This window comes from Setaria italica, chromosome IV, assembly GCF_000263155.2.
Source record: "Setaria italica strain Yugu1 chromosome IV, Setaria_italica_v2.0, whole genome shotgun sequence".
NCBI lineage: Eukaryota > Viridiplantae > Streptophyta > Magnoliopsida > Poales > Poaceae > Setaria > Setaria italica.
Window position 1 is genome coordinate 17,023,463 of NC_028453.1, and position 24,619 is coordinate 17,048,081.

The window sequence follows — 24,619 nt, forward strand, 5'->3', positions numbered from 1 at the left end:
CAGAAGAAGAAGCTGTAGCCGAGTTCCTGCCCGCCGAAGCCGAAGTCGCCCCAGAAGTCGAGCAGTTTCCGTTCCCTTTGCTTGAAGGCAAGCCCCGGTTGCATGAAAGTCCTATGTGTTTTACCAGACTTGCGCATGCCTTCTGTAACATGCTTGTGCATTTACGTATAGGAGTTGTGTGAAACCCTAGATGCATGACTTAGTTATCCCCATGATCTGAGCACTAGCTGTTGGACCGTGTAGTCGCCTTGTTTAACTAGGAGACGGTAAAAGTCGAGTGATCTCCTGTCACTCGCGAGTTGTAGGAGTTGGATGTCTATCTTTCTGTTACAACTATAAGGACGATGGACGGGGCAGGGTTTTGGGTAACTCTTTGGTGGATGGATGGTTGCCCCGTCTGTCTATGAAAACTTGCTAAGGCCCGACAGTGGTGGTGTTCGTGATCAAGTGTTTGAAAGTACTAGCCACATACTTAGTATGGGATGAGGAAGCCTAGTACCTGATTGAACCTAGACGTGAGCGGTTGCCCCATTGTTCTTGGAACGGAGTTTCCCCTGCTGGTTGTCGCACGTGGTGGCAAGCGTGGTCACAGGACGGCAGAGGCCGGGTCTGTGGAACCTTGCACCAAAGGAAATGGGCCCGACAGGGGTTAGGGGATTGATAGGGAAGGCTGACACAGGAAGCGACCTCCGGGTGCGCGGATGTCGTGAGGCTAGGTTCACCATGCATGGTTAAAGAACTCGAATCGATTCGTCTGCCTCTCACAGCTTGAGATTGCTTGATCACTATGTCACCCTGAGTAAATGAGGAATCTGATGATGGCAATGTTTGTTGTTATATCTACACAACTTGTTTGGTTCTATGAATGCTTAGAATAGGTTGCACAACCTAGACTGGTAAATGAACCTAGAACTGGAGCTAAAATTTGGAAATAGGATTACTTAGTGCTTTTGGCAAACAAACCCCTCAGCCAGAAAGCCCTGCATGTCTAGAAGGAGGAGTAGTTTTACTCCTATCGGTTAAGTCTTGTTGAGCTTAGTAGCTCAGCCTTGTTGTGGCACCTGTTTTTCAGGTGAAGTCGCTGGTCCCGACTCCTCTCTGGTTGGTGCTTGGCCGCCCCAGCTTCCGCCAGGCTGGACGGTCGAGTGGGATCCTTCCTCGGACGGCGAGGAAAGGAACCAGTGATGTCCCGGTTGGCCTCACCGGGGATGTCCGACCCCGACGAAGTCTTCCGCTAGTGTTTTTCTCTGTTGTTTCCTTGGAACTTGTAAAACCCTGATGTGGGATTTTATGGTCGAACTAAATAGGTAATTTTGTCTAACTCTTTGGACTCGTTGTATTCTCTGGAACCACTCACCTTCGTGTGAGTTGCTAAACTCGATCCTGTTCAAGTGGTTAAATCGGATGAAATCCGACGGCACTTCGTGTTAACTCGACTTAGGCAGGAGTGTCGCATGTTAGGCGGCTTAACCCTGTCTAAATCAAGCTGATCCGAAGTGGATCCGCCACAGCTGGTATCAGAGCCGTGTTTAGCATTTCAGAGAACCCAACAAGCCCTACACACTTCTTTGAAAGGATAAAAATTGCAAGAAACTTTTGAAAAATCTCGTACGACCGTTAAGGATGGCTTTAGTGCGAGAGGCCCTAAGGGATTTTGGGGTTGTTTTAGGTGACTAATAAGTACTTGGTTATTTGCTAACCCTTCCAGCACTTCGCCACGTTTGTCATACGTGTGCCGAGTTCCGCATCGCGAGCATGCGAGGGTTGATAGGGAGTTCCATTCAAAGGACCCTATCTTCGCGGTTGTTTTCGCCCACGTCTATCACACGTGCGCAGGTTCCGTATGTGACCCATACGAAGGTGGGTACGGTTCGATTCCAACGAACCTATCCGCATGGTTGTTTCGCCACGTTTATCATACGTGTGCTGATTCCGCATCACGAGTATGCGAAGGGTTATATGGTTCCATTCAAAGGGAACCTATTTCCACGGTTGAGTGCTGTCCATGCAGCCTTAAACGCATGGGTGCCGTTCCTATAGTGAGCGGTAATGTTTGGGAACGCTTTCGTGGGTGCTGGCACGAAAGGTTCGTGTGTTGGTGTTTTTCTGCAAGTACGCTAACCACGTTCGTTTAAGACACGTTGTAGAACCGACTAGTTACTATAGGGAGAGACGTACTTGTTGCCTTGTCACCGGCACTGACCGCGTATGACCCGAGTTTCGGGTAGTTGTTTTTGGTTAAGTGTAAGGTAGGCCGTGCATGCGTCATACCTAAAAATCTGTAATGTTTCCCTCTCAACAGCAACCTTGTTCGAAAGAGTTCCTTTGGATCTAAGGATTTCTAGTTTCTTTTAGTTTCCCTCGGTTAAAACCGAATGCTTCTCTATCCGACCCCTGACCCTTGGAATCTATCTCACGTGGTTTTGGTTCTTGGTTCCAGATGGCTGTTCCCGGACATGTTGTTTTTGGAGCGGACGGTACTTTCCAGTCGACGTGTCTACATTTCGAGGGATTCCCCGCGATTTTGTGGGATACGCTGAAGTGGTTTGGGTACCAATCCCCACCCCTATATGCCGGGCGGTTATATTTGGAGCAGGGCATCCAGACGTGCCAAGTGCAGGCCTTGGTACCTCCTCCCCCTGCATGGCCCGACTGGCCCTCTTTTAGCATCATAGCCTATGGCCTCGCTCCTGAGGATACATGGGAGTCTGCCGCCCTCCAGCTGCTCACACAGTTCTGTTAGTTGCACCCCGTGGAGATCACGCTCAACCCGATCGGCCTCTTCCCCGTCAGGAACCGGCTGGACCCAACATGGCTTGACCGCGTCGGGAACATCGAAGTGCTAGCCACCACCTGCGCCATGGTCACCATCTCCACCAACATCAGGTGCATGGCAGCTCTCTACCGGTTGATAGAGCTTCAGGGGAGGGCCATGACCCTCTTTGCCCGGACGGCAGCAGATACTCACGGGTACCTCCAGGCAGCAAGAAGAGATATGGTAGGCCAAACCTACTAGCTGATTCACCAGGGTATCCAGATCCACGACATGCAAGATCGGATCTCCGAGCTAGAGGGAGAAGTTGCCGACCTCGTGGACGGCATGATAGAGCTCTCGGAGGAGAAGATGGAGGTGGAAATGGAATTGGCAGTTGCCAATGCCCATTTGGAGGAGCATCAAGCTGAGCTCGATGATATGCATGCCCTCAACATGCAGCTTGAAGCTCAGGAGGACCCTGAGGAAGATGAGGGAGCGTCCAGCATGGATATAGAGGAAGATGGCGCCCCTTCTCCTACTCATAGTATCCATTGGTAGAATGAGGGTTCTCAGGGAACCATTCTTTTGTTATACTCCTCGGCAGCCTAGATTTTGGAAAAGTTGTAATGGGTTAGCCTAGAGTCGAGTACTCCCTGTGATTGGAACATCCTTGTATATAAAGTTAATTATGGTGCATAGCTTTCTCATCTTTGTATGGTGTGGATGCTAGGTTATGTGAGTGCGCCATATGCTGTTTTCGGGGAGCCTGTTCAGTTGGCCGACCCCAGTCTGTGAGGCCGAGTGCGCCGACCCTTGAGGCAGTTTCCTCCCCGTCCGACCCTTGTTAAGTGTAGGGATCGTTGCCGACCCCTTGTTCTCTCGAAAGGATCGCCTAGCCCTACCCCCTTGGCTTGAGTTGGATCATAGGAGTCTGTATATGACATGTTTTGCCGAAGTTGAGTACCAGGTCAAGATAGATGTCATCTGCTCGGAGAATGGGAAAAGTGTGTTTTTCCCTATGAGGACGTGTGTTGCACCATTGGCAAGAGTCGCATTAAAGGATTTAATTTATACGTTCCATTTGTTGGAGTACGCCTAAGGTTATGAAATTAATGGAACGTTAACTCTTGCAGATGGTGCATCGCACTAGGTCCGGTTCTGTGCCCGGCAGTAGCGATCAGCGACAGGATCTTCCCCCGCCCCCGCCTTCATCTCCACTGGAGGCAATCCTAGCAACTCAAACTGAGCTGCTAAGGCATCTGGTGCAAGGGCAATAGCAACAGCCACATGGTGGAAGAGCTCAGCAGCAGCCGCACATCGCTCGGTATGAGGACTTTCTGGGGACACAGCCCCCTCTGTTCCAAAAGACACAAGAACCGCTCGATGCTGATGCCTGGGTTCGTACGATCGAATCCAAGTTTGAGCTTCTCACCGCTCCATGCCCCGACAACAACAAGGCTCGGTTTGCAGCCCAGCAGCTGCGTGGCTCCGCACGGCTTTGGTGGGATCACTACCATGCCATGCTACCGACTGGCCACGTGGTTAGTTGGAATGAGTTCAAGACGGCGTTCAAGGCGCATCACATTCCAGAAGGTCTTTTGGAGCGCAAGCTCAACGAGTTTCTGGCCCTCACCCAAGGAACTCGAGATGTGCTTCACTACGCCTAAGCTTTCAACGATCTGTGCCGTTATGCTGGCTACCATGCGGACACCGACGAGAAGAAGCGGGACAGATTCCGCCGAGGGCTGAGCTTGGAGCTCAGGGAAAGGTTGAACCCCATTAAGGTGGACACCTACAATGAGTTGGTCAACCTGGTCATCTCTCAGGAGGACTGCATGCAAGCCCTCAAGGCCGACCAGAAGAGGAAAGCCTCTGTGGCATTTCCGAGTCCGCCGACTCGAAAGTTCCGGATGGTTCCTCCGCAAGCCCCTGGCCGACCCCAACAGTCAGGAAGATGGATCGCCCGACCCCCGCCAGTAACAGCGCCTCGTTTTCCAGGCTTCCAACCGCAAGTGCCCCGGCCGACCCTGCCAACGCCACCTCGCCCGGCAGCGAGTAACCGTTGTTTTACCTGCGGCAATGAAGGACATTTTGCAAAGGACTGCCCCAGGAACAAGAATCAACAGCAAGGCCCAAACCCCATGGCAGCCAGAGGAAGAAGGCCCAAGGTACAAGTCCGACAAGGCCGACTCAACTACACCAGCTTGACCGAGCTCCCCGAAGGTGCGCCAGTAATGACGGGTACTTTCCTTGTTTTAAATCAAGCTGTTGTTGTGTTGTTTGATTCGGGAGCCTCTCATAGCTTTATCGGGAGTAAGGCTAGGGAAAGATGTGGGCTATGTGTCGGTCACACTAAGGAACCCTATGTGATCGCCACTCCTGGAGGAAGGATAACGTCGGATCAGATTGTTATTCTTGTACCTCTCCAGCTAGGCCCCACCCTCTTCAAGGAAAACCTTATCATCCTTGACCTAGAAGGCATAGATGTCATCCTTGGTATGGATTGGATGGCCCGACATCATGTGGTTTTAGATACAGTTGCCCGATCTCTCTACATCAGCTCACCCTCCCATGGCAGTTCTACCATATCCTTGACCCATCCTGAGTCTTCGTTCCCTTGTGCCTACCCCCTATCGGGAGCCCGTCTGGAAGACCTCCCTGTTATCTGTGAATACCCTGATGTGTTTCCGGAAGACTTGCCGGGTATGCCACCTGATAGAGAAGTGGAGTTTTCCATAGAGTTGGTCCCTGGCACAGCCCCAATATCTAAGAGACCCTATCGGATGCCACCCGCTGAGTTAGCCGAGTTGAAGACCCAGTTGCATGATCTGTTGGAAAAAGGTTTCATTCGACCCAGTACCTCATCTTGGGGTTTCCCTGCCCTGTTTGTGAAGAAGAAGGATGGAAGTCTACGTATGTGTGTGGATTACCGACCCCTCAATATTGTGACAGTCAAGAACAAGTACCCCCTGCCACGCATTGATGTCTTGTTTGATCAGTTAGCCGGAGCAAAGGTGTTCTCCAAGATCGATCTGCGTTCTGGTTATCACCAAATCAAGATTCGACCCTGCGACATACCCAAGACAGCTTTCTCTACCAGATATGGACTGTACGAGTACCTAGTCATGTCCTTTGGACTCACCAATGCACCCGCCTATTTCATGTACCTCATGAACTCGGTGTTTATGCCCGAGCTGGACAAGTTTGTAGTGGTGTTCATTGATGATATCCTAGTGTACTCGAAGAGCCAAGAAGAACATGCCGACCATCTTCGTGTAGTTCTCCAACGACTAAGAGATCACCAGCTTTATACCAAGTTCTCCAAGTGTGAGTTTTGGTTAGATAGTGTCAAGTTTTTGGGACACACTATCTCCAAGGATGGTATCGCCATGGATCCCAGTAAGGTGCAAGAAGTCATGGAATGGAAGCCTCCTGCCTCAGTGCACCAGATCAGAAGTTTCCTTGGACTGGCAGGTTACTATCGGCGTTTCATACCGGATTTCTCCAAGATAGCTAAGCCAATGACCGAGTTGCTGAAGAAAGAGGTCAAATTTGTGTGGGATAGCAAGTGTGGAGAAGCCTTCAAGACCCTGAAGCACTTGCTGACCACAGCCCCAGTTTTGGCTCAGCCCGACCCCTCTAGGCCGTATGACGTATACTGTGACGCCTCTGGCACTGGACTCGGATGTGTTCTTATGCAAGACAATCGAGTCATTGCCTATGCCTCACGGGCGTTACGACCTCATGAGCTAAGCTACCTAACCCATGACCTTGAGTTGGCAGCAGTGATACATGCCTTGAAGATATGGAGGCACTACCTAATGGGAGCTCACTGCAACATCTACACCGACCACAAGAGCCTCAAGTACATCTTCACTCAGGCCGACCTCAACATGCGCCAGAGAAGATGGCTGGAGTTGATAAAAGATTATGAATTGGAAGTGCACTATCATCCCGGCAAAGCCAATGTGGTAGCCGATGCCCTCAGTCGCAAACACCAGTGCAACTGTTTGTTGTCAGCAGCCTTCACCAAGACTCTGTGTCACGAGATGGGAAAACTCAGTCTGGAGATTATCCCTCAAGGAACCCTTGGTCACATCATCCTTGAATCAGTTTTGGAAGACCAAATTCAATCAGCACAAGTAAAAGATAAGGAAATACAACGGATCATCAGTAAGATCTCAGTAAAGGATGAAGGATATAAGCAATTCCGGCAGGACCAAACGGGAGGTGTGCATTATGGAAACCGACTAGTAGTACCAGCCGACCCCAAGCTGAGAAGGCAAATCCTAGATGAAGCTCATTTCTCCAAGTTCTCAATCCATCCTGGCAGCAATAAGATGTATCATGATCTCTGTCAAACCTTTTGGTGGAGTGGAATGAAACCAGAGATAGCTCGGTATGTTTCAGAATGTGACACCTGTCAACGTGTCAAGGCCAGTCATTTAAAGGTAGCAGGTACTCTGCAACCGCTACCTATTCCCTCTTGGAAATGGGAAGACATCAGCATGGATTTCATAGTTGGATTACCCCTTACAACGCAACGATATGATTCCATCTGGGTTATAGTGGACCGTTTGACCAAGAACGCCCACTTCCTTCCTGTTCGTACCACCTACACCGTCAAGCAGTATGCAGAGTTGTACCTCGACCGCATAGTCTCCCTACATGGTGTACCCCAGACTATCATCTCTGATCGAGGAGTTCAGTTTGTGTCACATTTTTGGGAGCAACTACAAGCATCCATGGGCACCAAGCTCATCCGAAGCTCAACTTATCATCCTCAAACCGATGGCCAAACCGAGAGAGTCAACCAGATTCTTGAAGACATGTTAAGAGCCTGTGTTATCCACTATGACAAGAATTGGGACAAGTGTCTGCCCTTAGCAGAATTCTCCTACAATAACAGCTACCAGGCCAGTTTGAAGATGGCACCGTTCGAAGCCCTGTATGGCCGGAGATGCAGGACACCCTTGAATTGGTCCCAACCAGGAGAAAGACAGGTCTATGGCCCTGACTTAGTGGCAGAAGCCAAAGAGCAAGTAAAGGTAATTCAAGCTAATCTCAAGGCTGCCCAATCTCGACAGAAGAGTTACTCCGACCGGCGGAGAAGACCCCTGCAGTTCGACCTTGGTGATCATGTGTACCTTCGAGTTTCCCCGACCAAAGGAGTGTAACGGTTTGGAGTAAAAGGCAAGTTAGCTCCCCGCTATATTGGCCCTTATGAGATTGTGGAGATATGTGGGCCCGTTGCTTATCGGATCCAACTCCCAGAACAACTATCGGCCATACATGATGTTTTCCATGTATGTCAACTGAAGAAATGTGTCCGAGTTCCAGCAGAGATCTTAGAGCAAGAACAGCTTCAGGTAGAGCCCGACCTGACCTACGCCGAGTACCTAGATCGAGTTCTTGACCAAAAGGAAAGGCACACCCGACGCCAAGTGGTAAAGGTGTATAAGATCCTCTGGAGAAACCACACCGAAGATGAAGCAACATGGGAAACGGACGAATATCTGAACAAGCGCTTTCTAGGTTTTCTACCTCGACAAGGAGGTAAAAACGTCATCCTGCTTTTGATGTCCGAATCTCGGGATGAGATTCTTTTTAAGAGGGGTAGGCTGTAACGACCGACCCCGAAATCTCCCGAGTTAATCTTAATCGGAGCCCTTGGCCTTAGTCATCTGTCTTGCTTGACCGCGCCTAAGTGCTCAGCTATCCGCCAGGTCCCGACCCCTAAGATCCGACCCCTCTCCGCTTCGCTCCTCTCCCGACCCCGGCGAGCTCAGCCCACCGTCGGATCCTGCAAACCTTCCTCAACCATCCATTCTATCCACCGGTGGACCCGCGAGATCTTTTCTCCAGATCCTCCGCGACAGCCGCACTCGAGTTGCATGCCCGCTTCAGAGTCTCCCTGTCGCGTGGCTCGTCTTCTCCGACGCCCGCCGCTCAGTTTTGTCTCTGGCAAACGACCAAGTGGGTTCTCGCGCCCCTTTCCCCAATGGCAGCGGAAGCTCCTCTGCACCCCTTTTTGCAGCGCCTCGCCTCCCGCGCCCATCATCACGCTGCCAGATCCCGGCCCCAGAGCCCGATGTCGCCCGTCTTTTCCGTCCCTTTAGCCACAGTCGCGCCGCCCGGTCTCCGCTACCCGACGATTCCTCCACCGCCAACCCCGACCGCGGCCGCGACAGCTCCTTTCCCCCGCCTTGTCAGAAGCCGCCCGACAATCTGTTGTTCCGCGCTCTCGACCGTGCCCGCAGCTGCCTGTCCTCTCACCTGTGCACCCTCGATTCTAGCGCCGTTAAACCGGTCACTTCTATCAAATCGTCCGCATGGCGACGCCCGCTTTCCGCCAAATCTCAACCACCGGTCTACCCGCTCCTACGCCGCCCTGACGGCAGAGCGCAATGATCGCTGGCGTCATCCCCGGAGTTCTGCAGCACCGCCCTCTTCGCTCAATCGCCGCCCCGGCAGAGCACTCCATTGTTTCTCCCCGGCCTTCGCGCCGCTCCCCTTCTCTCTCTTCCGCGCCGCTTCCTTTCTCCGTTCCAGCAGCTATAAAAGGAATGCCCCCGTCACCGGAGTTCCCTCCGCCATTGTTGCCTTCAGCCTTCTCTCGCTCTCTGCTCAAGCTCCTAGCGCCACCCACCAAGTTCTTGAGGAGTTCTTCTCTCATATTCTCTCTCAGTTTTCTCCAAGTCACCCAGCCGCTTGCTCCTCCGTGCTGCGTAAAAGCTCTCTTGTGATCTGCAAGAAGCACCGCCGCCGCCGTAGCATTCCCAGTCTTAGCCCTTGTTCGAAGCTTTAGTCCCTCCGCCCAAGTCTGCTTCCTCCCGACCCCAAGCTTTCCTTTCAGGAAGAAGGTGAGTTGCCGACCCCAGTCCGCCTCGCCCGACCCCTCCTATCCGCCCGACCCCGGTTCCGTCTCGCCCGACCCTATCTGTTCCGCCGACCCTTATCCGCCTCGCCCGAGGCCTCGGCTGTGATCTTTTTCTTCAACCTGAGGGGGTATGTGTAAAACTTAGGAACCCTTCAGCGCTTGCATCTGAGGATCCCTAGTTTTCCCACATCCTCTAGTTCAAGGATTAGATCATGAGTTCCTTCCCTACCCTTACCTCTTGATCATCATCAGCTCTCTTGAACCTCCCCACCCTCCTGCTCTTTGTCGCAAGTTTCTGGGCGCAGGCGAACCCGTGTTGCTGTTGAAATAACTGTCTATGCTAACTCTTGCATTGCATTCGTGTAGAGCTGCACCTCGCTGACGTCTTCTACGAGTTGCACCCGGCGCCAAAAGAAGAAGCTGTAGCCGAGTTCCTACCCACCGAAGCCGAAGTCGCCCCAGAAGTCGAGCAGTTTCCGTTCCCTTTGCTTGAAGGCAAGCCCCGGTTGCATGAAAGTCCTATGTGTTTTACCAGACTTGCGCATGCCTTCTGTAACATGCTTGTGCATTTACGTATAGGAGTTGTGTGAAACCCTAGATGCATGACTTAGTTATCCCCATGATCTGAGCACTAGCTGTTAGACCGTGTAGTCACCTTGTTTAACTAGGAGACGGTAAAAGTCGAGTGATCTCCTGTCACTCACGAGTTGTAGGAGTTGGATGTCTATCTTTCTGTTACAACTATAAGGACGATGGACGGGGCAGGGTTTTGGGTAACTCTTTGGTGGATGGATGGTTGCCCCGTCTGTCTATGAAAACTTGCTAAGGCCCGACAGTGGTGGTGTTCGTGATCAAGTGTTTGAAAGTACTAGCCTCATACTTAGTATGGGATGAGGAAGCCTAGTACCTGATTGAACCTAGACGTGAGCGGTCGCCCCATTGTTCTTGGAACGGAGTTTCCCCTGCTGGTTGTCGCACGTGGTGGCAAGCGTGGTCACAGGACGGCAGAGGCCGGGTCTGTGGAACCTTGCACCAAAGGAAATGGGCCCGACACGGGTTAGGGGATTGATGGGGAAGGCTGACACAGGAAGCGACCTCCGGGTGCGCGGATGTCGTGAGGCTAGGTTCACCATGCATGGTTAAAGAACTCGAATCGATTCGTCTGCCTCTCACAGCTTGAGATTGCTTGATCACTATGTCACCCTGAGTAAATGAGGAATCTGATGATGGCAATGTTTGTTGTTATATCTACACAACTTGTTTGGTTCTATGAATGCTTAGAATAGGTTGCACAACCTAGACTGGTAAATGAACCTAGAACTGGAGCTAAAATTTGGAAATAGGATTACTTAGTGCTTTTGGCAAACAAACCCCTCAGCCAGAAAGCCCTGCATGTCTAGAAGGAGGAGTAGTTTTACTCCTATCGGTTAAGTCTTGTTGAGCTTAGTAGCTCAGCCTTGTTGTGGCTCCTGTTTTTCAGGTGAAGTCGCTGCTCCCGACCCCTCTCTGGTTGGTGCTTGGCCGCCCCAGCTTCCGCCAGGCTGGACGGTCGAGTGGGATCCTTCCTCGGACGGCGAGGAAAGGAACCAGTGATGTCCCGGTTGGCCTCACCAGGGATGTCCGACCCCGACGAAGTCTTCCGCTAGTGTTTTTCTCTGTTGTTTCCTTGGAACTTGTAAAACCCTGATGTGGGATTTTATGGTCGAACTAAATCGGTAATTTTGTCTAACTCTTTGGACTCGTTGTATTCTCTGGAACCACTCACCTTCGTGTGAGTTGCTAAACTTGATCCTGTTCAAGTGGTTAAATCGGATGAAATCCGACGGCACTTCATGTTAACTCGGCTTAGGCAGGAGTGTCGCATGTTAGGCGGCTTAACCCTGTCTAAATCAAGCTAATCCGAAGTGGATCCGCCACAATTTCTTCATACCGATCCTTTATCTTGATCCACATGCTTGTCCCGAGGGTGGTACCATTTGGAGGGCAACCAGGCCCATGCGAATGGGACTCGGGGGTCATATTCCCCGCATGTTACATATAGAATCTTTAGTCAATGTTTCAGAGACAAAGTTTTGATTATTTCTTTTGCACATGGTGGCTCCGTATGCAGAACTATGAGGGACCTATATTTGCATGGTTTGTTTGGTAACATCTGCCGTGAGGCGGAATAATTGACCATGAGTCAGTGCCGGCAAGAGGGGCGCAATACTGGTTTTGCGCGCGAGCGCTCGTAGCGCTTCCTGTTGGGATATGAGGTAGGCTACACTAGCGTAAAATAAAAATTTTCTACTGCGCAAACCAGGAAAACTGCCATATATGGATCACGGGATTACCACTCGACGCACACGTGAGGAAATTGTAGAATCGCGCGTCGGGGCAGCGAAGTCGATCAGCGTAGTCGAACACGTCGACGTCGAGCAGCTCCTTAGTAGCTCATCCACGTACAGCGAGGTCCTCCTCATGTCGCGGCTCATTGTCGGCTCGTCGTGGCTCGACGGCGGCTTGTCCAAGTGCTGCAGGTGCAACACCTCCAAGGTATCCACATGTGCAGTGAGGAAGCGTCGCAAGCCGGACTGCTAGGTCCGCGAGTTGCAATAGGCGAGGGCATGGGAGGCGCGGTAGCTGTGGTTCGGCCAAAAGGATCAAACCTATGGCGCCCCCCGACCCTTCTATATATAAGAGTCCCTAACGGGCCCCTAGATCCGAGGCCCATTAGTACTCCTAAACCTAGTCCAATTCAGATCATATCCGAATTGGGCTTCCAACCCTTTAAGTGTGTGACCCTATAGATTCATATGCATGTAGACATGGCCCGAGTACTCTTACTCGGCCAATAGTTAGTAGTGGCCTTTAGTAAGACGTGCTAACTCCTATACGCACACGAAGATCATATCAGATGAACCATCACAACATCACGTACATGCTATTCCCTTTGCCTCACGATATTTGGTCTAGCTCCAAGTCGATCGCTCTTTCTCGATCCTGTGGTTCGGAATCCCTTTGTAGGTTAACTCTTAACCTTACGTAGCATGACCATGCATTTATGGATCCGATCACTCAAGGGGCCCAAAGATATATCTCTCAATCAGAGAGGGGCAAATCCGATCTTGATTGACCATGCCTCACAGCATGCTTCTTGACAAACCCAAAAGCTACCTTTTTAACTACCTTGTTACAGTGTAGTGTTTGATAGCCCCTAAGTAAGTCGATCCACATCTTGAGTACATGCGAAAATCTCAAGTCTAAGGACAAAGCATACATGTTGTGTAAAGAGAGAACTACTTCTCATGTTGGGTCAATCCTAGCACATGTCTCTACATGTGCCAACATTATTAGTTGGGCATCTCCGTATCCATGACTTGTGAAACATAGTCATCAACTAATACATGTGCTAGTATAATATTCATGTGTGTCCTCACATGAACTCCAACTAGGGACAACTTTAGAATAACCATACAAGTAAAGAGTTTCACATACAATTCACATAATTGCAAATCAATTCAAGTAGCCTTTAATGGATATTCAATGGATACAATCAGATATCATCATCTCTATGATTGCCACTAGGGCATAACTCCAACACTTTCAGCATAGGCGTGGATGGCAATGCGGCGGGTCGGGGCCGGGTGAAGCTTCCGCGGATCCGCCCCCAAAATGCGAACAGTAAACCCACCCTGAACCTGAAATCCTATTCAGGTGGAAATCCTGCCCCGACCCCTAAACCCGCGGGTGCCCAAAACTAGGCGGATCCTCCGACACCCGAGCCATCCCCGCCGAGCTCCAGCACCCGAAACCCGGCGGATCCTCCGACACCCGAGCCATCCCCGCCGAGCTCCCCGTCGCCTGCGTTGCGCCCACGCGCTGCCGACTGTGGCCATGGGGTCCGCGCCACCATCATCGCGGGTGAGGGGGTCGAGCCGTTGAGGGGCGCGAGCGATGCTCCGAGAGAGAGAGAGAGGCCGTGGCCTCCAAGGGGGCTCCGCTAGCCGGCCTCCTCAAGAAGCTCCTCGCTGCGCCATCCTCCTCTGGGGCCGCGCCCACCGCCGCCCTCGCGCTCCGCCCAGCGTTTGTCGCCACCGCCCGCCGCCTCTTCGGCACCGAGGAGTCCACCGTGGGGTGAGGGCGTGGGGCGCGGGCGAGGGCGATGGACGGGGGCAGCCGGCAGCGCTCGCTGCTCGCAGGAGACAGGGCGAAGGGGGTGACTGGCAAGGGGCGCAGGGGAGGGAGACGGGGGCGCCCACGTGCGGCACACTGAGAGGGAGATGGGGAGAGTCGGATCCGAGAGTGGGAGAGTCAGTTATATAGCTTGGGTTGTGTTGTTGGGCTGGGTTATTTGTTTCGGCCGGGGCTCCGTGGGTCACCCGGGGGGGTGTGGAAAAAAACCGCCCCCGCACCCGCCAACTGTCAGAGCCCCAAACCCGAGACCCGCGGGGCAGATTCCAGACCTGCCCCCACCCTGTTGGGTCTGAAACCTGCAGATCTCGGGTCCAGACCCGCCCGATTGCCATCATTGAGCATAGGTGGCACTACCTAGTGAGTGGACTCCACCAATGACGTGATGATCCCACTGTTTTAACTCTTCCAACTCATGATTAGCTGTCCACGGCTGTTTCGTTTTTAATTTTCAACTCGTGACTAACACATACTAATAGGATCATTAACACGTGAGATGCAAACAATTTTCCTTTCCTTTCACTTTCTCTTTTTTTCTCCCAGTATTTAATCTATCCACTTTATTTCTATATACTACAATCAAATATATGTGTTTGACTGGAAAGAGTTACATATACAAAAATTATGTTCAATAAGTTGTGTGTATAAGTTTTCGAACATAGAAATGGTAAAATATATAAGTTATTTTGTAAAAGTTATATTAGTACAATTATATGGGACAAGTTGTATAATAATTTTGTCCGGTAAAAAGGTCTTTGTAAAAGTTGTGCTTTGAAAAAGTTTATGCAAGAAAGTTATTATGATAACTTTGTTTACTAAAATTATGTGTCAAAAATTATATAAAAAAGTTATGATCATATTCTTTCTTTTAAAAATGATACGTCAAAGTTATGTACATAAGTTTATACCTGCCAAATGGAAAGTTGGGGAGCTGAAATCTTTCCAAAAAAGGAAAGTAGCTGGTTGGTCGCGAATCGAGCGCTGATTTCGCTCCCAACGAGCGCGCGCTCATTAGATGCATCCCTAGAGGGTTTCCGTCGTCAGGACTCACGGCATAGGAGGGAGAGCGTTGGCCCCATAGACGGGCACGGCGAATTAGCGCACCGTTGCTAACTGGACTCATTCTCCCCACAGCATATTGTACGTACTAGGTTTCATTTCTACGCGTGGACGGTGGACCTATATCGATGAATATTCATTTGCCGGCCGTTCCAACCGTGTCATGATATTGGTGGAACTTAGTTAAAACCTTCCTCTCTTTCAGAAGAAGGGTCGAAGAACGCGTACGCGGCTGGAATAAGCAAGATATAGTAGTGTTAATAGCCGTCCAGCCCCATGGATTATTTAGAAAATGGATCCACGAAGATAGAAATTTTTAAAGGGCAAACCGTTTCCTGTAGATGTCTCTTTCTTCTTTGGTCCTGGTGGCCCTGGGGGGCCTATGTCTCTGGTATGCTATGGAAAACTGGAAACAGCAGAAGTGCACCAATAGTTGAAAGAAAGTGATTAATCTGGGTTAATTGTTCAGTATTATTAGAAGTTTAAAAAAAGCAATCCATAATCATGTACTCCGTATAGTAAAGATCTGGTCTCTGATACCAATTTTAATATTTATTGTATATATGCATCCAATGAAAATATTGGGGTGATAATAATGTAGCCAGTAGCACACTAGTAGAGAATTAGCTTTCGATGCGCCCCCTTTTATCCCGATTTAAAGTTAGCCCAGGACAAAAGGGGGTGCGCCACGGTAGGCAAAAATGGAGGGGAGAGTTAGTCCCGATTGGTAATTGCAACCGGGACTAAAGGGCAACGGCTAGTTCCGGGGTGTCGGTGGCGGCACCCTTTTGTCCCGGTTGGAGGCTCCACCCGGGATAAAAGGGTGTCCCTTTTGTCCCGGTTGAAGCCTCCACCCGGGATAAAAAGTTTAGTCCCGGTTGCAGCTTCCGACCACCCTTTTGTCCTGGTTGGAGGCTCCAACCGGGACTAACCTTTCAACCGGGACAAAAGGTGTTCATTTTTGTCTCGGTTGGAGTTTTTAATCGGGATAAAGACTCATCCCCATTAAATACCAAGACAGAGGCCTTTCTTCCTCCTCCAGCCCGAGCTAGTCCAGCACATAGACAGAGAGCTGAGCTTCACCTACTCTCCGGTGGTGCCGAAGCAAGGGAGGTGTTGCCTGAAGTTTTTTCCCTCATTTTCGTGGGAATTTCACTCAACCAACACAAGTGTTGTGAAGGTTTGCTACTTCATCCTCATGTTATGTTTTTATTTATGCTTTGGAGATGGAAAGATTAATTGCTAGAATGTGAAGAAGTAGAAAATGGAGAGGTATTTTGAGCTAGAATGTGAGGGACTCATTGATGTGTCATATATAGTATGTATTATTGCAGTGGTTTAAGAATATATAGTATGTATTATTGCAGTGGTTTAAGAATACATAGTATGTATTATAGCAGTGGTTTAAGAATGATACTACCTTGATGGTTTCTCTTATCAAATTCAATAAGGTTTTTCAAATCCATACTTGTTGAACTTGCATACTGTGTTCATCTCGCCGAGGATGTTCTCCGCCGAGCAGCAACGTATGTCAAGAAGGAGGTTCGATTCTACGAGAAAGAGTGGATACGAACATCGTGATTGTGTCCCCTTTTCCGTAGCATCAAACCTCTTTCATGACGAAGTGCGGTGCCGCCCAGATGACACTAGTAGAGAATTGGCCTTTAATCCCGGTTAGTAGGGTGCATATCTCCCGAAAATCCATCCGGGATAAACCAACCGGGACAAAAGGGGGGGTCTTTAGTCCCAAGTCTTTCAACCGGGAGTAAAGGTCACCCTTTAGTCCCGGTTGGTGTCACCAACCGGGACTAAAGGGCCTACCACGCCAGGCGCGGGACAGGCCCAAACCCAACTGGGACTAAAGGGGCACCGTTTACTCCTGGTTGCTTTTACCAACCGGGACTAAAGGGCGCCCTGCATGACACCCTGCCTGGCGCCTGAAATTTTCATGCATGCATCACGTACGTAGTACCGCGGCCCTTTTGTTAACCTTTAGTAGTTGAGATTTTTTTTAAAATGAAATCAACTAGTATTTAAACGAATGGGATTTGTAATTATACAATTACTATATATATACACAATTCATATACACAATTCAACTAGTACAAATTGATCATAATTAGCACGTATTATATATACAAATAAATCAAAGTATCTATCTACAATGTTCCCATCGAGGTGTTGCTGATCGGAGTGTCTAATTGTCATCCATCGTAATAAAATTCTCCTTTTGGATTTACCACCTCATCCATTAGGAATCCAATGAGACCTTCACATATTGCCGCTACTCTTTCTTCCTTCAAGAGTCCTTGTTGAATATTTAACATCTATAATTTGGAAATTTGTGAATGTTACACGAACAAATACATATAAGGAGCTAGAAAATAATTAACTAGTAATAGTTTTATTTTACATACTTTAAAGTTGTGCGGCGTCATCTTTAGTCCCTTGGTTCCCATAAAACTGTGCATGTGCTCACAGATGTAGTAGCCACATAGATTATTCCCAGGTTCCTGTCTTAAGCACTTCAGTGCGGAAAAAAATAAGTTATGAAATATTCGTGTTATACAATTTAATAAATGTGCAGACTTCATACGTACCGGGAAGTCTGTGTTCCATGTAAGTTTTTCTTTGAATGGACCTTTGTGTATCCTTATGAATTGTTTCCATGCGCTGCGGATTAGAATAATGAATGATATAGTGTAACAGGGATAAAATTTAGGAAACAAACTTTTGCATAGAGATAAAGGTCCAGAATTATTACAAGCCTAGCATGTCTTGCATGTCTTGGTACTCCACCGGATCTTTCCTCAACGAATCGAAGATAGTGACGTGGCTTCTTTCAGGCTCAATTATAATAAGGATCCAGTGGAAGCTGCGTATGTAAAATGTTCATGCATATTAGAGCTAACTAACATGTAGAGATAAGGAAAAAGACATCGAAAGTATATGGTATACACACACTTACTTGAAGTTGTATGGAAGTAGTATGAAATCCTTGAATCTTTGTTTGTCTAGGAAATTGTATACTTCCACCAAGGTTTTTTCCGACGCTAATTGTATCTGTTGTTGGTTAACTACAGATGGATCCATGAAGCCTATATGTAGGTACGCCTCTCGGTGGCACATCTGAATTAGCATCCTACATAAAATGGAAGACAAAGTTAGTACGGTGACGCACGCCAAAATTTACATGTAGAGATAAACGGACACTTACAGAACCCAAGCGTTGATCAGAGAAACGTCCAGGGCATCATGATGGTACACTTCGTATATATCCTTGAAGTCTAGCCACAACACTTTCTCACCTTCGCCGTAAAAATCTATCAGTTTTACCTTCAGGCCGAGCATCTCCCTCGAGTCGGCGGATGCCATCATGTACCATTGATGGAATGCGTACATCTTTGTTGATAGCTTCCGTACCAATGAAGGCTTTACTAGAGGTTTGCCTAGCTCATAAGGCCATCTCGGCTCAGGGGGCGGTGCAGTTGGCGTCTCAACTTGCCCTAAGCATTCATCAAGTCCCAGACTTGTTTCTTGCATGAACTTTAATACTTCTGCTTGTTGATCCAAGGGCATTGCTGCTACCCTTTGAGCGTCTTTTTTTGATAAATGGCTGAGGTCGGGGACAGCACCACTGGAAGATGATTTTCCTTTCCTTTTATCCTTTTCATCAGCCTTTACTAAAGCTCATTCATAGTTTGATAAGAGTGGTATCCTTTTCTTGGCTCCTTCTTCCATCCTGATAAAAAAGTTTAAATCTCTTCGATTTACTAGCAGTGGCTCCATCTCCCTTGCTTTTTTTTTCTTCGGCTTGTTTCTTGAACCACTCACTAGCCTCTCATTGGATTTCTGCCCACTGTTCCGCATGAGTCATTGCCTCCCAGCACTCCTTACGAGTCACTTCAGGCACCTTTGTTTTCTTCTTTGTCTGTCCTTGCTTGGGAGGCGGTGCTTGTGACTTCTTTAGTGGTGTTGCAGGTTCCTTCATGGGCTCGGCTCTTGGTGCCGGCGACGGTGATCGGGGAGGGGTGTTGTTATTGTCGTCGTCACTCCCACCACCAGGATGTGGTGGAGATGGAGACCTTGATATAGATTGAAGGGATGGTCCTGGAGCAGGTTGTGCAGGAGATGACGGTCTCGAGCTATGAGGAGAAGGTCGCTGTTGGGGATCTACGGGGAGCGGTCTTGAGCTCTGAGGAGATGGCTCCGTGCCGAGAATAATGATGTAGCATTTTCACCATAGAATGATCCCATGAAGTGTATCTGCCAGTGTCTTTTCCGTATCGCCTCTCGGGAGGTCGAGCTCTAGACCTTCATATTGGCTATCAACTATTTGCTCTACGCGGACGCTGGCGTAGCCAGGTGAAATCTCCATGCCATGACTGCTCTGCCCCGTCAGGGTTGCTAACGCACTCCCGTACGCTACCTGTACATATAGTAGAAGTAAACAAGTTATTAAACTCTGATCACGAGGCGTGGATTAATTAACAAGACTGCATAAATATTATGTATAAGTATACCTTAATAGTGAGGTTGCCGACCGGTGCATGCAGCTCACATGTGGTGCGTTGCGTGATGGCATCCACGGGGAACCGTTGCTCCTCCACGGGTAACCTGGGCGTCTGCGCATCGGGGACCCCTGTAGAAGCACAACTGCTCAAGAGGCGTTGAGAAGGGCTGGCGTTGTTTGGATTCGGCAATGCTCCAGATTGGGCCAACTTCGCAACTGTGTGGGCCTCTCGACGATTGATTTCCTCCATCATTCTTTGTTCTTGTGCCTGCACTTTGGATTCTAGCATCTACCGCCAGCTCTCCTCGATCTGTTCCTTTCTTCGCTTGTGGCTTCTGTACGATGCGCTGTCATCTCCGAAACCAAACTTCCACGGAATGACCCCGAACCCTCGGCAACGTCCTGGGTGCTCGAGATTACCAAGGGAAAATGTGAGCTCATCATTTTCTCGGTCCACCTTCAACCTCCCAGCCTTAGAATCTTCAATGTTCTTCATACGATGTTCGGCCTTCTCACATATTGTGTCATTGAAAATCAACATCCCATCCTCTTGGCTCAGGGAGCCTTCATGAGCGTAATACCAATTTTTTGAATGTTCGGGCCATTCAATAGTTGCAGGTACGATTCCCCGTTTGATCAAATCTTGTTCCATCTTCCTCCATTTGGGAATTGCTGTGCCATAACCACCTCGCCCTAGATAATGATGGTAGCCCTTCTGACTAGCATTTGTAGTGTTGGTCATGATCTTTTTCACACCGTCTTCACTCCTCTTATATTCAACAAATGCCTCCCAATCGTCCCTCAACTTTGGCCACGCGTTGAAGTCTGGAGTTCGGCCCTTCTTAATGTAGTGGGCATCCGGCATCTTCTTGAATGTCTGGAATTGTGTAGCCATCTTCTTCAGCGTCCACGCTTTCACATCCTTTTCAATATATCCTTCGGGGAATGTGAAATGTCTCTTGACGTTTTCCCACAGCATATTCTTTTCTGTCTCCGAGAGGACGTACGGATTAGTGCTTCTGCCCTTCCATTCTCTGATGCTGATAGGCACGTTGTTCCGGATGATTGCCCCGATCTGACTCACGTACTTCTTTGCTACTTTCTCGGGAGCAACCGGCCTGCCCTCTTCTGTCACTTCCGTGATGACAAGCCTCCCTTCCATCACCTTTGTACGACCTCAGGTCTTCTGCCCTTGCATCAATCCAGAGGGCTAATAGTTCAAGATTCGTTAATTAGTACATAGTAGTAACGGTGGCGTGAAACAATACAAGATTCGTTATATATACCTCTCCGGAACCTTCCGCCATGGCAAGGTGTTGCTGGGGCTCATGCTCTTCATTCCCATCGGCGAACATGTTGAGGAACATGTCCACCTGGGTGCCCTCTTCATCGTTGTACGATAGTGGAAGGTTGTCGCCACTACCATCACCAGTGATTATCTGCTCCATGAGGTACCTTGCGGTCTCGTCGTCTGCAATTTCAACTATTGATTGAAACATACATGGAATCATACATGATAGTCATAGAAATCGCCTTAGTTATATGTACATAAGGGTATATACATGAAATCATAAAATAACATGAATCCCACAAAGTCCGGAATGTTTATACAAATTTCAACAAATTAGTAGTACTTTGTACAAATTTCTACCTAATTTCTACTAATTTGTCCATATTTATTGGAATTTCTAGCAATAACATGAATTTGTATGAATTTCTAGCAATAACATGAATTTGTACGAATTTCTAGCAATAACATGAATTTTGTACGAATTTCTAGCAATAACATGAATTTTGTACGAATTTCTAGCAATAACATGAATTTTGTATTAATTTTTATGGCTGCGGGTTAGCCAGCAGCGGCTCGCCAGTGAGGCGGTGCCACGGGGCGGGTGGCGACATGGCGGGCGCGATTCTGCCGGATTTGCGTGCAGGCAGCGCAAAGGGGCTGGTTTTGGGCGAGGTTTGTGTAAGATTTCAAATTCAAATGTGGCAAACTCCAAAAGCAAAACTTGTAGTCCAAACTATATGCTTCAACTCCCAGAAACACATTAGGCACAAATTTGGGCTAAACCGAGAGATATTTGGTGCCAAACTTTGTGGGAACGCCGGTCTGGACACTTAGCTGGTTTTCGGCTTAAGGCTGATTTTCAGCATTTTAGCTGACTTTGGTTCCATTTTTGAAAAGGTTCTGCTGAGTTTTGGGACTAGGTCAAAAAAGTGGAGTTGTAGTAGACTTTAGTACTCAAACTTTTGTAAAGGGTCTAGCACAAGTTTAGTTTCAAAGTTGTGAGAACTTGCACGCCAAGTTGATGTCTCTGCAGGACCGTGAAGTGTGCTTTACGTAATGTCTCCTCATCGATGTCCATCCGAGCGTTCCTCCCTAGTGTGCCTTTTCCCTTCAGTCTCCCTTCATAGTGTGATACAGGGACTCCAATCGGACATAGGTCATCCATAAAGTCAACACAAAACTCAATTACCTCCTCTGTTCCATATCCCTTTGCGATGCTTCCTTCCGGACAGGTATGGTTACTAACATACTTCTTCAAAATTGCCATAAACCTCTCGAAAGGGAACATATTGTGTAGAAATACAGGACCGAGGACAAAAATCTCTTCAACAAGGTGGACTACAAGGTGGGTCATGATATTAAAGAAGGAAGGTGGGAAAACCATCTCAAAACTGACAAGGCATTGCACCACATCATTCTGTAGCTTCCGTAGCTTGTCTGGATGGATTGCCTTCATTGAAATCATGTTGAGGAATGCACATAGCTTCATGATTGCCATTCCCACATTTTCTAGAAGAATACCCCTCAGTGCAATAGGCAGCAATTGTGTCATGAGGACATGGCAATCATGGGCCTTTAGATTTATGAATTTCTTCTGTTTCAAATTTATTAATGCCTTCATATTCGAGGAGTAGCCCAATGGGACCTTGATACTATTCAAGCACTCAAACATGCTTTCCTTCTCTTCCTTACTAAGAGTGTAACTGGTAGGATGCAAGTAATGCCCATTATCTCTCTTTTCCGGATGTAGGGCATCTCATTGATTCATAAGTTTCAAGTCCCAACATGCTTCAAGTGTATCCTTTGCCTTTTCATATACACCCAGGAAGCCAAGCATGTTCACGTAGAGATTTTCATCAGGTGCATCACATCAATTGCATTACGGACCTCAAGGACTTCCCCATAAGGTAGTTCCCAAAATATAGATTTTTTCTTCCACATGGGTGCATGTCCATTCTCGTCATTTGGAACTGGTTGGCTACCAAAGCCCTTGCCAAAGACTATCCTCACATCCTTTATCATAGAAAATACACGTCTACCATTACGGTGAAGGGGCTTAGTACCTTCTTCTTGCTTCCCTTTCTTTCTTAGAGCGTGCTTATCAGGAAGAAATTGACGATGGCCCGTATACACGACCTTCTTGAAGTGCTTCAAATACATGCTGCAAGTATCATCTAAATAGTGTGTGCAGGCTCAGAATCCCTTGTTTGACTATCCGGAAAGATTACCAAGTGCTAGCCAATCATTGATGGTTACGAAGAACAATGTTCGTAGATTAAATGTCTCCTTTTTGTCCTTGTCCCACACACGTACACCTTCTTCCTTCCATAACAGTAGAAGTTCATCAACCAACGGTCTTAGGTAAACATCAATGTCGTTGCCAGGTTGTTTTGGACCTTGGATAATTATCGGCATCATAATTAACTTCCACTTCATGCACAATCATGGTGGAAGGTTGAACATACATAAGATCACAAGCCAAGTGCTATGACCACTACTGAACTCTCCAAATGGATTGAATCCATCCGTACTTAAACCAAACCGTATGTTTCTTGCATTCTTTTCAAACTCAAAAAATTCTCTATCAACTGTTCTCCACTGGGACCCATCAGCGGGGTGTTTGATCATTTCATCTTGCTTATATTCTTATTTATGCCAACGCATCAACTTTGCATGTGACTTGTTCCTGAACAAGCGCTTCAACCGTGGTACTACAGGGAAATACCACATTACCTTTGCAGGAACTTTCTTCTTGTTGGCCTCCCCCTCAACATCACCAGGGTCATCTTGCCTGATCTTATAACGCAGCGCTTTGCATGCAGGATAAGCCTCCAATTTCTCGTATTCCTTGCCCCGATAGAGGATATAGTCATTAGGACATGCAACTATCTTTTGTACCTCCTAACCTAGAGGGTAGACAACCTTTTTTGCTTTGTACGTTGAGGATAGAAATTTGTTCCCCTTGGGAAGCATGTTCTTGCCTTCCATTGCAGCATTTCCAGTGTCGTACCCAACTTTTTGTGCCCCTGTTTGCAATAGTACAACAATTTCTTATGATCATCTAACATATGCTCGAACAGTTTTGACTCCTTCACATTCTCGCAGTCTTCCTTTGCATCTCGCAAGACCTAGCTCATCTAGAGGACCTTCTGCCTCACCCATCTCTTGTTTAGCCTCGCCTATTGGAGCATCTGCAAAGGTACCTCCTCGAATCCAGTCAGAAATATTGTCATCTTCTTCTTCATCATCATCATCCATCATAACTCCTCTTTCCCCATGTTTGGTCCAAACAATATAGTTTGCCATGAATCCAGAACTGCATATGTGGGCGTGAATAGTCTTGATGGATGAGTAATCCCTCTAATTTTTACAATTTCTACATAGACAACAAATGAAACCAGACAGTGGTTTATTGGATTCTGCCTAATCGACAAAACCACGCAAGCCATTAATGTACTCCATGGAACGTTTGTCAACGTTGTCCATCCATTACCGGTCCATCTACAAAATTTTACACATGGATTGGTTTTTGAACAATAAGAAAATGAACTGAAGTACTTAATCTAATTTTTCTTGGTATATACACATGGATTGGTTTTGAAGTTTACTATCCATGTATCAACGGAGGATGAAGTTTCTAACCTTTAGAACACTTAAAAGATTGCAATCCCCAAGAAACGGTCACAAATTCGGCAGCACTTCCCCTATGGCTCTATGGATAGGGTGAAGCATGAGCTGTGGAAATTGTAGTAAAAATTTTGAATAGCTACAAAATATAGAAAAATTCTTGAATTAGTGAGAAATGAACATTATTGTAACGACCCTGGTCAAATCTTTCGAGTTAATCTTAATCCGAGTCCCCAAATTCCTCTGTCTCAGCTCTTCTCGAGCAGGAGTGCTCCACTCCAGTTCCGGTCCCGACCCCTGAAGACCCCAACTCACCCCGCC